Source organism: Zalophus californianus, chromosome X, assembly GCF_009762305.2.
Source record: "Zalophus californianus isolate mZalCal1 chromosome X, mZalCal1.pri.v2, whole genome shotgun sequence".
NCBI classification, from domain to species: Eukaryota; Metazoa; Chordata; class Mammalia; order Carnivora; family Otariidae; genus Zalophus; species Zalophus californianus.
The window spans coordinates 60,814,857-60,829,570 of NC_045612.1; positions in this window are offsets into that span (position 1 = coordinate 60,814,857).

The following is a 14,714-nucleotide window of genomic DNA, read 5'->3' on the forward strand; positions in this document are numbered from 1 at the left end:
CTAAATCTTTTGGTATTGGTGGAGACCTGATTTGTGATGTAGTATGTGGTCTTTTCTGGAGAATGTTCCATGTGCATTCGAGAAGAATGTGTATTCTGTTGTTTTAGGATGGAATGTTCTGTATATATCTATGAAGTCCATGTGCTCCAGTGTGTCTTTCAAAGCTCTTGTTTCTTTGTTGATTTTCTGCTTAGATGATATGTCTACTGCTGAGAGTGGAGTATTGAGGTCTCCTACAATTAACGTATTGCTATCAATATGACTTTTTATTTTGGTTAACAGTTGGCTTATGTAGATGGCTACTCTCAGGTTGAGGGCGTAGATATTTACAATTGTTAGATTTTCTTGTTGGATAGACCCTTTAAGAATGATATTGTGTCCTTCTCTGTCTCTAACTACAGTCTTTAGCTTAAAATCGAATTTGTCTGATATAAGGATTGCTAACCCAACTTTATTTTGAGGTCCGTTGGCATGGAAGATGGATCTCCATCCCTTCACTTTCAGTCTGGATGTATCTTTAGGTTCCAAATGAGTCTCTTGTAGACAGCATATGGATGGTTCCTGTCTTTTTATCCAATCTGCAACCCTGTGCCATTTTATGGGAGCATTTAGGCTATTCACATAGAGAGTGATTATTGAAAGATATGAATTTATTGTCACCATGTTGCCTGTGAAGTCCTTGTTTCTATAGATTGTCTCTGTAAATTTCTGTTCTATATCACTCTTGGGGTTTTTCTCTTTTTATAGAATCCCCCTTAATATTTCTTGCAGGGCCGGCTTAGCGACCACATATTCTTTCAGTTTCTGCCAGTCTTGGGAGCTCTGCATCTCTCTATTCATTCTAAATGACAGCCTTGCTGGATAAAGTATTCTTGGCTGCATGTTCTTCTCATTCAGTAATCTGAATATGTCTTCCCATCCCTTTCTGGCTTGCCAGGTCTCTGTGGAAAAGTCTGATATTATTCTGATGTTCCTGCCTCTGTACATAAGGAATCTCTTCCCCATAAAGATTTGTGAGTTTTACTATTACGTATGGGGGCATTGGCCTGTTTTCCTTGATCTTGGGTGGAGTCTTCTTTGCCTCTAGGACACAAATGTTTTTTCATTCCTCAGATCAGGGAAGTTCTCAGCTATGATTTGCTCAAATATACCTTCTAGTCCTCTCTCTCTCTCCACCCCCTCAAGGATCCCAATAATTCTGACATTGGAACGTTTCATGGTGGCACTTATTTCTCTGTTTCTGTTTTCATGGATTTTGCATTGTTTCTCCCTGGCCTCTTCTTTTTCCTTCTAGTCTATTAATTGGTCTTCTTGGTCACTAATCCGTTCTTCTGCCTCACTTACCCTAGCTGTTAGATTATCTAGATTTGGTTGGATATTACTGATAGCATTTTTAAGTTCTGCCAGTTCAGTTTTCATTTCTGCCCTTAGAGATTCTGTTGCCATTAATTGATTTCTCCATTCTAGCTATTGTCTTCACAATTTCTAACCTGAATTCCATCTCTGATATCTTGGTTATATCTGTATCCATTTGTAAATCTGTGGCAGATGTCACAGTCTCTGAGTCTTTCCTATTTTGTGGGTTCCTTCTCCTAGTCATTCTGTTGAGGGGTGCTTGAGGAAATGTACAGAGTCCAAATTATTGACCACAACCCAAGCAAGATGCACTTGTTTTATAGGGACCTTAGAGTTGCTGACCTCTTGTTCTCTCAGCCTGTCTTCTGGGAGAGGGGCCTACCGTGCTGTTACTCAGGCAACTCTGTTTGGGCAGAGTTGCCCTGCCCCCTATGGCAGGGGATGGGCTCAGTGAAAACCGTTTTTTGGGGGCTTTTGTTCTCTGACGGCTTTCCCTTGTGGATTTTGCATCTCTTCCAAGAGTCAGAGCAGAAGAAATCTTTTCCAACCCTCTGCCTCAGAGCAGAGAGATCACAGTCTGTTCTTCAGTGAATTCTCCAGTCCACACTATCTCCGTTTCTGCCTGTGCTGCTATAAACTGCAGCATCCTGGGTTGTGTGCCCCTGAGCAGCGCTCCCAGTCCTCACCTCCATGTCGGGGTATGGGGGCACATCTCTGTCCTTTGTGCTTCTAAAACTGCTAGCCACCCGGTGTTCACACGCGTGGCCCTACCACTCCAGGTTTCAGTCCGGGGGGCTGCCCTAAAGTCCTTTCCCCACCTCTACAGATTTATGAGTCTGTGCCCTGTCCCCAGTGTGGGAGGCTATCCCTCACCAGTGGTGTAGGATCACCATGGCTCCCTCCTCCTGCCTTTTGTCTTCCAATATTTGCCCATGGAATCATGGGTCCCTGCTTCATACCTCGAAACCAACCACCTGCAATATTCTGTTTGTAGAGTTCCAGATCTATCTTCTTTTTTTTAAGATTTTTTTTATTTATTTATTTGAGAGAGAGAGAATGAGAGATAGCACGAGAGGGAAGAGGGTCAGAGGGAAAAGCAGACTCCCCGCAGAGCAGGGAGCCCGATGTGGGACTCGATCCCGGGACTCCAGGATCATGACCTGAGCCGAAGGCAGTCGCTTAACCGACTGAGTCACCCAGGCGCCCCAGATCTATCTTCTTACATCTCAGGCTGATTTCATGGGTGCTCAGGGTGGAATGGTTGATATCCAGCTCAATTCCGGGGACCAGATGGAATAGGGTTCCCTACTCCTCCACCATTTTTTTTCAATCTCTGAATAATTTTTCTAATCTAACAGATTTCTCCTTCACTCTCTCTCTCTTTTTTCTCTACAAACTTGAACTATTAAAGAAATGGAGACCATGGTTATACAGAATGTTTGATCTTCTGGATTTAGACACTTTCTTGTGGTATTTAATTTATTCCTCATACCACTGTTTTTCCTGAAACTGAAAATTAGTTCTAAAGACTGGATAAGATTTTTTTGTTTGTTTTATTATGTTATCTTAATCATCATACAGTATATCATTAATTTTTAATGTAGTGTTCCATGATTCATTGTTTGCCTATAACACCCAGTCCTCCATGCAATACATGCTCTCCTGAATACCCATCACTGTGTTAACCCATCCCTCATTCCTCTACCCTCTAAACCCTCAGTTTGTTTCCCAGAGTCCATAGTCTCATGGTTCATCTCTCCATCTGATTTCCCCTCCTTCATTTTTCCCCTCCTTCTCCTAGTGTTCTCCATGCTATTTCTTATGTTCCACATATAAGTGAAACCATATGATAATTGTCTTTCTTTGCTTGACTTATTTCACTTAGCATAATCCCCTCCAGTTCCATCCATGTCAATGCAAATGTGAGTATTCATCCTTTCTGTTGGCTGAGTAATATTTCATTGCATATATGGACCACATCTACTTTATCAATTCATCTGTTGAAGGGCATCTCAGCTCCTTCCATAGTTTGGCTATTGTAGACATGGATGCTATGAACATTGGGGTGCATGTGGCCCTTCTTTTCAATATATCTGTATCTTTGGGGTAAATACCCAGTAGTGCAATTGCTGGGTCATAAGGTAGCTCTATTTTTAACTGTTTGAGGAACCTCCACACTGTTTTCCAAAGTGGCTGTACGATCTTGCATTCCCACCAACAATGTAAGAGGGTCCCCCTTTTTCCACATCTGCCCCAGCATTTGTTCCTTTTTGCCTAGTCAATTTTTGCCATTCTAACTGGTGTAAGGTGGTATCTCAATGTGGTTTTGATTTGAATTTCCCTGATGGTTAATGATTTTGAATATTTTTTCATATGTCTGTTAGCCATTTGTATGTCTTTGGAGAAGTGTCTGTTCATGTCTTCTGCCCATTTTTTGACTTACTTGTTTTTTGGGTGTTGAGTTTGGACAAGAATGTTGCATAGGTGCTGCTGCATACTTATTATCATATTTTATAAAAGGACATATATTGTATGTTTGTTCTGCTATTAGTGATGGTGAGTGATTGTTGGTAAGGGTGGCATGGTCTCTCCAGTGTAAAGTTTTCTTTTCTCTCTTGCGACTAGTAAATAGAATGATAGTTTTGGCCATGTAATTTTTTAAAGATGAAAGGAGGGTTAAGGATAAGAGGTATATTAGAAAATCACAGAATGTGATGATTTACCTTCTTAATTCTTTTCAGAGGATCTTTTTATTTTTGGTACTTAAGGCTATCTTTTCTCCTTTCCTATATCCTTGTTTTCTCTATGAATATTGGCAAGTTGCATGGGATATATTATTTTGGAAATAAACTTTTAAAGAAAATTCAAATATTTGCTTTTAATCATGACTTTATATGTGTGTGTGTGTGTATGTATACACACACATACACACACACACATATATATACATATATATCCAACTCAGTCACAGCAAACCACTTTGTATGATTATAATAATGTTCTTTCTCTCCTTATACTTATGTATTATTTGAGTTGATTTCACTGACCTAGGAAGAATTGCTAAAACTGCAGAACTTCTTTAGTTTATGTTTTCATCAGTGAACTGATTTGCCCTACCAATTGAATAATCACAACTGGTTGTTATATTTATGGGAGATAATTTTATTTTTACAACAAATGTCTGTGAAAATTATTTAAAATGCTTCTGAAGAATTCTTTTTAATGACCAATTTTTAATAAACTCAATTGCTTAACTGAAGAATTTGAGTGAAGAAACAAAAGAATCTGAAATTGACTTAGGGAAGGAGGTCAGGTGAAGGTTAATCAAAGGAAGAGAGAGTGAAATGGCATAAATGGCTTTGGTAAATTTTTAATTATTACATAAACAGACACACACTTGAGAGTGTGCTTGTGGACATGCATGCTCACACACACAGAATTAAAATTTAGCCTCCATAGATACAATTTTATAAAATTAGATGACTGTTTCATTGTATTATTATGATTTGGTTTCTGCATTTATTTCTACTTCAAACTAGAATTTTGAAATTTGAAAAATAAGAAAGATTAAAGTAGCTATGTGATGTAGAGGTATTTAAATTACTTTCTTGGGGGTTGGAATGGAGATCAATTTTAGGAGAATATTGAAACAGAAAAATTTATTTATTTAAAATCTGTAGGGAATTTTAAAGGGAAAGTATATGGACTTTTTAAAATCAAATATTTTGGCCCAGATAAAGATTCTGAAAATAGTGACTGTTTTCTATACACACTTAGCTGGAAATTAAGGATGTGAATGGAAATGTCCTTTATTATGAGGCAGGTTATCATACCTAATAAGGTTTTATTCCCCACAAAAAAGGACAATCCCTTATTAAGAAATCCTTCAAGTAGATTCCTATGTACCCTCTCAAATATTATTGTAGTGGTTAAAAATGTCTGATTAAATATTTCACCACTCCTTTTTGCTGTTATTCTACTTTTCTAGATAAAATTTAAAATTGAATAAATAAGCAAACCAAGAAATAATTTAAGATTAATGAGTTTCCTTCTTTAAAAAACAATTCTGGGGGCGCCTGGGTGGCTCAGATGGTTAAGCATCTGCCTTCGGCTCAGGTCATGATCCCAGGGTCCTGGGATCGAGCCCCACATTGGGCTCCTGGCTCAGCAGGGAGCCTGCTTCTCCCTTTCCTCCTGCTCATGCTCTCTCTCTCTCTGTATCTCTGTGTCTCAAATGAATAAATAAAATCTTTAAAAAAATAAGAAATAAACAATTCTGTTAACTATATGTAGTTTTTGCAACAATCACTTTGGTAACTAACTTAACAAGATGGAATCAATTGTTTGACTTTGTTAATGTCTAAGACAGCTTCCTCAAAGTAAGACAACATTTTTCTCTTTTCAATTGACTATATAAAATTAATGTTATTTAGAGATTTAGACCAAATGTATTGCCCCTCAAAAGAGGAAAAAGAATAAAGTTTTCATTGATAAGTTTCATTGGTAATTACTAACATGGAAATCTGAAAAATAATAGTTATTTTCCACTCTCTAAAAGTGTTAGGTTGCCAGCCACTATTGCATTAATTGTCTAGTGAGATCTTCTGAAGATTTCTTTCTTATATTAACATGGATAACTGCAAAGCAATATATCTGAAGATATTGGTGGACCTTTGCAAATTTAATCAGAATGGATTACAAGAAAGTTGTGCTGAACAGAAAGCCTTTCCTGTAAGGCAAAACTGATGAATTTTACACTTTGTTGGATCTGGAAAATTATGTAAATGAAAAAAGTGGTGTTGCCCCTATACTGTTGACAAGTTTTTTTCCTCTACAAAAATCTGTTTTTCTCTTTTGAATATTTCCCCTTTATTTCAGAAAGTGAAGCTAGAGAAATGTACAGAATAGAGATGACTACTGTACTTAAACATTTCTAAAATCCTTATTTTCCCTACACAAAATCTTTTGGTATGTCACCTGGAAGGTGGTGGTAAAAGTGGAGTGTTATGACAGAATGGAATTAAAAAAATTGTGACACCAAAGAAAAATATAAAAAAAAGAAAACCAAAACAAAAAATCTGGGCATTTGTTAACTTAAGAGTCTATCAATTTAGTTACAACAACAACAAAAAAATCAAACAAGAAACCTGGAAAACACTGTCCAGCTGTTAGTTCTGCTCCCAACATGATTCTGTAACTCATTTTTCTTTTGTTTTAGAGTGAGAGAGTAAATACTCTCTTAATCTTAGACAAAGAGAAAAAGCATTACTTAAAATATCTGCATAGTTAGAACTACAGCATTTACAGAAGGGAAGACTAGTCAAAAATTAGGGTAAGAAAAAAATCCAAGAGTTCCTTCTGCTTATTTATGGTAATTGCTTATAATTTAGGCTGTTTCTATGGAATTATGGGTGAGTCAAAGTGTAACTAAGGCCAGGAAAGGCAGTTCTTACTTGATGTTTAATTTAATGTTGTCTGAGGGGTGGTTTCAGTACTTATAGATCTTTAATTGTGTAATTCTAAATGCAGATGAAATTTGTACCAAAATGGGCAAGTCATTGGGCGCCTGGGTGGCTCCGTTGGTTAAGCAAATGCCTTCGGCTCAAGTCATGATCCTGGAATCCCAGGATCGAGTCTGCATCTGGATCCCTGCTCAGCGGGGAGTCTGGTTCTCCCTCTGACCCTCCCCCTTCTCATGTGCTCTCTCTCTCATTCTCTGTCTCTAAAATTAATAAATAAATCTTTAACATTTTTTAAATGGGCAAGTTGCATAACCTCTGAGTTTGTTTCCTTACCCATAAAAATACAGCAAATAATATCTACTTCATAGTTATTTTGAGTGTTAGAATGGAGTTAAAGAATTTTTAAGCCTTATCTGATTGAAAGGCTTCAATATTGTATTTTACATATTTTACATATATGGTATCTGGAAACTAAATGAATAATGAGAAGGATGCTTTCTAAACTTAGAATACAAAATTAGGTGTTTGCTTTTGTTTCACTAAGGAAATGTTTGTAATTTCTGTTACTGAAAAGAAACGATGCTAATTGGCCCTCATGGAGATAAGATTTATTGTCATGGTCTCATTAATGTCATGATTTAGACAAAAAACTAGCCACAGACTAAATGACAGAACAACTAACTTCCCATTCCAAGGTTTTTCCACACTTTCTTTTTCATTTTTTGCTTTTTCACATTTACATTTTTACTGTATTAACAAATAGAAATATATTTATGTCCCTAAATATTTTTCACGTTCTAAAAAGACTGACTGTACAGTCAGTATAGAAAGTGGTTTAAACATGTTTGAAACTTAAAAAAAATGTATAGTTTTAGACTCTTAGCAGTGTTTTAATTTATATGCACCTCTGAAGTTTTACCCAGATGGAAGGAGGAAGCCCTAATGAATTTTCATGCTTTCTGGATTGCTAATGATGATATTTGCTGGGGTGGAGATTCTTCTTGGAACTCTCCAAGAAGAAACTCTTCTCCTTGAGCTGGCAAAATTTGAGGAACTACTTCAAATACCAAGACTGTAATCAAAAGAAATAGATGGGGCAATATCTGAGGTCATTTCTTACAGTATCTAAAATTAATTTACAGTAAAATACCTACCTAAGGGATAATTTCTTTTAAGAATTTCTGAACTGGAAAATGAACTCACCAGGTTCCTGCTTCAAACTTCTTTTTTGTAGAACTGATCAAGTGGAAGGATGGGTATTTATATGAAATGTAGATCTGAAAAAAGAACATTAACAATAATGGGATTTCTTCATGGTGCTCATTTAGAAATGTGAATGTAGAGTGTATAGGTAGAAGATGCCTTCACTTACAACCCATCTTTCCTCAATGGGATCATCAAAAGTTCAGATGTTGTGCCACCTTGGGCCATTTAGCAAAAACTAAAGCCTTTTCTCCAACCTCTAGGCCTTCTTTTATTTTCTTGGAGATTGGTTTCCGCTTAGCAACAGTCCAAAGTGCTAATTCCATGGGTTGAAGCCCTTCAAAATGGAAAATTAAAATCCCTCTTGACTCCCAGTGACTGATTAATTTGCTACTAGAGGTAGGTAAGGGACAAGAAAAGATGCTATTTTTTTCCCAAAGAAGAAAGGAACAGTGGGGCACCTAGGGTGCAGAACTAATTGCAATTAATACATGTTTTAAAAAACTTGAGAGAGTTAGAACAAATATGTGCAGAGTATGCAGTTGGGTATGTCTTCAGGCTTTCAATTTATTTTTTAACATAAAATAATATAATTTCTTATGTTTATCATCATATTGTTCTTTGGCTCATACTACAAACAGAAAATATTTACTTTTTTCATTTCCATTTTCTGAACTTTGACAGAGATATGTTGTGACTGGGAAGAAGTTACAACTCACTCACTAACAGTACATAATATTATATTAATTCAAACCAAAGTTTTGGCAAATACTTGTGACTGGGAGCTTTGGGTAGCACCATTCACTGTTATAAACTCTTTCTTCAAATGTCAGTTGAAACAAATGGGTTCAGCACTAGTGAAGGATATGGCCAATCAAAATGCTTGATCAACAGAGATTTTATATGAGTATAATGGTGTGGAAGAAGAGTGGTCAGTTTTGATCATTTTTTATAGTTTTGGCTGGCTGTCAATGATGCATAAGTAAATGGTGCTCCAAGAAGTAAATAATAGGATGCTGTAATAGAGGAAAAGACCGTTAAAGACCATCTGTTCCAACCTGATTATTTTATGGATAGAAAACTGAGACCAAGGGTGCCTGGGTGGCTCAACTGGTTAAGCATCTGCCTTCACCTCAAGTCATGATCCTAGGGTCCTGGGATTGAGCCCCACATCTCATCGGGCTCCCTGCTCACTGGGGAGTCTGCTTCTTCCCCTCCCTCTACCTCTACCTTTTCCTGCCCCCTTGTGCTCTTGCTCACTCTTTCTGTCTTTTTCTCAAATAAATAAAATCTTAAAAAAAAATCTCAAAGAAAACTGAGACCAAATAAAAGTGAACATCTCATTAAAGATATAGAGATAGTTAATATGTAGTTTTCACAGACCTATGTTCTTTCCACTATACTATGCAAATATGTATACATTGAACCACTTAAGTTACATACAACCACTGCCAACCTCACCCCTTATTGTTCTGTTTGATTTTGTTGTTGTTGTTAATAAATTCTTTTTGGAAATTTGAAAATTTTGGAGTTCAAAATAATAGTTTATTTGCCTCATTTGAATATAGTCTTCGTTTTATAGAATCAGAAAATATTAGCACTGAAAATTATACTAGCCAGTATAAGAATCTATTTTTCAACATCTTTAATGAGAACTCACTTAGCTTCTGCTTGAGTACCTTCAAAATATGAAGCTCATTTTTTTACAAGGCAGCCTAATTTATTATCTGATAACATTGTTAGAAAATGCTTTCAAATATTAACTTGATATTTGCCTCTTTGTTATTTGCATATATAGATATTTTTATCCCATGTGGGGCCATACAGAACAAATTTAATTCCTATTGTACAGGATGGCATTTCAACACTTAAGAAAACACAGTCATATGGTGATATAACAATAAAAAATTTAAAAAAACCCACAATCATTCCCTTCCTGTCTTTCAATCTATTTCAATTTCTTATATGAAAACATTTCCAGATCCTTTAAGATCCCATGAGTTCTTGCTACAACATCTCTAGTGAGTCAAAATTCCTCTAAAAAATGAATTACCAATGGGGATGATATTACAGATTTATTCTGAGCAGTGCAGAGAGGGATAACTTTTGCCCAGAGAAACATTTTTTCTGCTATGAGATATCATTATTTTGAGTGTTTATTATGTGTCAGAAACTCCTATGCACTTTGTATGGATTACCTAATTTATTCTTCACCATGACCCAATGAGGTAGGTGCTTTTATTATTCCCATTTCATAAATGAAGACATTGAGAACCGCAGATGTTGAGTAAGATATCCAAGAACTCATAGCTCAAGCTTGTTTAACTCCAAATATGGCTGTATAAACTTCTACTTTATGCTGCCTCCCATGCCACCTGAGTGACTGATTCACTTTCCCTTCTATTGTTGGCTCATTTTAGTCCTGTACTTAATCTTGAGGTCTTCCATTTTACACAAATAATAATGAAATTTAGTTTGTACTTGCACAATTTACAACCCTTAAAAAAGAACTTATATTTTTTCTTGCCCATTTCCATCCTGTTTTCTTCTTTAAAAAGATTTTATTATTCATTTGACAGAGAAAATGCACAGACAGGGGGAGGGGCAGAGAGAGAAGAAGAAGAAGGCTCCCTGCTGAGCCTGATGTGGGGCGCTATCCCAGGACCCTGGGATCATGACCTGAGCTGAAGGCAGAAGGCAGACACTTAACTGACAGAGCCACCCAGGAGCTCCCATCCTGTTTTCTTCTAATCTAGATTTGTTAATCTTGTCTTATCTCTTAGATTTTTGTTATGCATTGAGTTCACCAACAAGCCATTAATATCTTTGTTTAAAATATCTATAAATGTTGGAATGAAGAGGGAATTTCTTTAGGTTGATATGCATTCATAAAGTCATATTCATTGTATGACTATTAAACCAAGCACAAACTTACCTAATAGTACTATTATATAGTTTATGTTTTCCATCTTGATCACAAGGATGTTATGGAGAACTATCAAAGTACTCTACTGAAATAAAGCTACATTGTAACTACAACATCTTCCCATTGATTCAAAAACCATTTTTATTGGGGTACCTGGGTGGCTCAGTAGTTAAGTGTCCTTCGGCTCAGGTCATGATCTCAGGGTCCTGGGATCAAGCCCTGCATCAGGCTCCCTGCTCGGTGGAAAGCCTGCTTCTCCCTCTCCCACTCCCTTGCTTGTGCTCCTGCTCTTGCTATCTCTCTCTCTGCCAGATAAATAAATAAAATCTTTAAAAAAATTATTTTAATTTATTTTTAAAAATTGAAATAGTGTTGACATATAATACTATATTAGTTTTAGGTATACAACATAATGATTCAACAATTATATACATTACAAAATGTTCACCACAATAAGTGTAGTTACCATCTGCCACCATACAAAGTTATTACAATATTATTGACCATATTCCCTATGCTGTACTTCTCATCCTTGTCCCTTAATTATTTTCTAATTGGAAGTTTGAACCTCTTAATCCCATTCATCCATTTCACCCTTACCCATTTGTTTAGAATTTGCTAAACAACAATAAAATACAAAGATAACTACTGACTTTAGAACACCCAGTCTAAAAAAACCTACTATATAATTAACTGTACTGTACAGTATGCAGTGTTTAAAAAGAGGTTCAGATAATGTACTTTGATGGGTCAATGACAGGAAGGATTGATTCCAGTTTGTGAAGAAAAAGAGGCTTATTATTAATCTATGGACCTTTCAAAAAGGGAGATTTGTTTAATTTGGTAGGATTGTCTATTGGTGAACCCATGCCAAATCTTGGTGATCATTTCAGCTTGAGTTAGAAAGCATAAATCCTTAGATGAACTTTTCTGTCAAAATCACTTTTTGAATATTTGAGAATTTAAGCTAGGTTAAATCAATTTGTCAGCCTTAATACCTTGGAATTTAGGACACAGATATTCTATGCTCTGTACAAAAAGTATAAATTCTCTCCTTAAACTGTGGAGAATTGTCTACTTTAAAACTTTTCCAGGAGCCTTAGGGAGCATTTTTTTCTCTTTATAGGTCAATTACATCATAAGAGATAACTTCAGCCAAACTCTACATTTTCCAATCTGTCTTCCTCTCAGAACTGTACTGCTCCTCACTGTGAACTCTGACTTTTGTTGTTCTGAATATTCTAAACACCTTAAAACAAACAGAACAAACAGAACAGAACAATTTTAAAACAGTTACACAGTGATTTCCTAAAACATGCATAAAATCTTTACAAATTAAATCTAGGTCTACATGGTGCTAAAGTATTTCGTCAATTCAGTCCTACTTGATTTATTGTTATACAGATATAGCGACCATATACCCTGGGTTTTCGAAGATAGTTGTAATTTCAAATATTTTGCCCCATTTTCCTCATAATTGCACCAATATCTGTAAAATCATGTGTCTTAGTTCAGGGTGAGAAATTATATTGGCTGACTTTATAAAATATTTTGAGGATTGATTGAATTACTTAAATGACCCAGATGTTTGGTGTCTTGTAAGAAAAATTTAGATGTCTTCAGAATCTGATATATTGCTCTTCCTATCCATGCCCTTCTCCTTAGCCTAACACATGGTTTGAGAGCTCATAAACAAATCAAAAGCTAAATAATTAATCTTGGGCGCCTGGGTGGCTCAGTCGTTAAGCGTCTGCCTTTGGCTCAGGTCATGATCCCAGGGTCCTGGGATCAAGTCCCACATCGGGCTCCCTGCTCTGCGGGAAGCCTGCTTCTCCCTCTCCCATTCCCCCTGCTTGTGTTCCCTGCTTTCGCTATGTCTCTCTCTGTCAAATAAATAAATAAAATCTTTAAAAAAATATTAATCTTGGCAACATGAAAAATTATTTGGTCCAGTATAAGCAACAAGATATAGACAAGGATATAAAAAATACTGAAAAAAGACACCTGAAACTTATATTCCACTATATAGTAATTAGCTGTAATTTAAATAAACTTGGGGAGGAAAAGAAGAAAAAAGAAAAAAAATAATGGCAAAGATATTGTCACCTTTTAAGCATTTGTTAAGGCTTCACAAGGGCAGTTCACTATATTGGGGCACATAAAAATTATTCATTTCTAAAAATGTTTTCTACACTAAATGTATAGTCACTAGTCATTTCTGACCCTCAATTTCCTCTTCCATAAAATGAGTATGAGAATAATAGCACTTATTGCATAGTTGTATATAAATATTAAATAATATAATTGTAAATTCTTTAGCAATGACCCTGGTACACAGTAAGCACTCCATGAATATTAGCTACATATATCATTATAACCCGGAAAACTATTTTTGTGTAATTCAATTCAATGGTACATTGAGGTAGGAAAAAAAAGGGGTTTAGAGTTGAGCTGATAAAGAATAAGCAAAGCTAGTGAGAAGAAAAACCTTAAAGGAGATACATCTTGAACAGTAGAAAAGATCCTAGAGGAGATACATCTTGAACAGTGAATTAAAGAAAAGATATAAATTGGGTGGGTGGGTAAGAAAATAGTACGAGACACATACAAACAGACAAAATTAACTTTTAAGTGAAAATAGAAGCTTAGTTGGTTATAATAAAACATTCCATATAGTAATTTGGCATACTGACAGTCAAATGTTATAATTTAGGCTTCTTGTTTTTCAGGGTAGTCTTCTTCAGTCATAAATAGTAGTTGTATTCAGAAGTTGAAATGATCAGCCACCTGAAACCACTATTTCTAGGGTAACTCATATATGGGAACTTCATATTACTCTTTTTTATTTTGTTTCTAATTTCTGTCTTGTATCAGAGTTTTAATTAAGATTGCAGTCTTTATCATCTTTGGACTATAGTTCCAGTCTTACATGGTTTATTGGTGATTCATCTGGATGAAGAAAATTTATGCTAAAAAACACATTTTAGCATCTTTTGTATGACAATTCTTGGGCTCAGTGCTTTACCTCAATTACCTAAGTTAATCCTTACAATATTATAATCCTCATTCTACAGATGAGAAAACAGAGACACAGAAGACGAACAACTTACCCAAGTCCACATAACTCTATTAAGTGAACTGGATTTTGAACGCAGGCAGTTTCACACTAGAGTTCATGAGACTATACTGCACTGCTTCCTTATAGAAAAGTTCTGCAACTGATGATAACTTACCTGACACACACAATAAATACTTGGTAAACATTTATTGAATGAACGAGAGAAAAAGAATGAATTAATGTAGATAGCCAAATCTGTAGGACCAATCTGATCATGTTAGTATAGTAATGAAGAAGAAAGCTAGGCAATTATCTATCATAGTTAATCAATATAAATTACCAGGCAAGACAAATAGCTCCCTTTTGACTCAGTAATACTTTTTTTTTTTTTTTTTTGCCTGAGTTGTTCTTATAATTGCCGAAACCAGACACTGAGGATTTCCTAAAACAAAGTGAAAAGAAAAAAGGATAATTTCAGATTCAATTGATACTTGACTTGAGACCAAGATTCCACATTTCAAATTATTTCATAGACCAGTGCAAACTAAATTTATTACTAAAGATAACAGTATAATGATAGTCAAGGTAGACAGGAAACATAGCAGTATAATGACTGTCAAGGTAGAGAGGGTCGAAAGAAATCTTAAATCTAAACCTTTAACTTTTTGGACTAATTTGTGATATTTTTATTTGGATGCTCTATACTGCA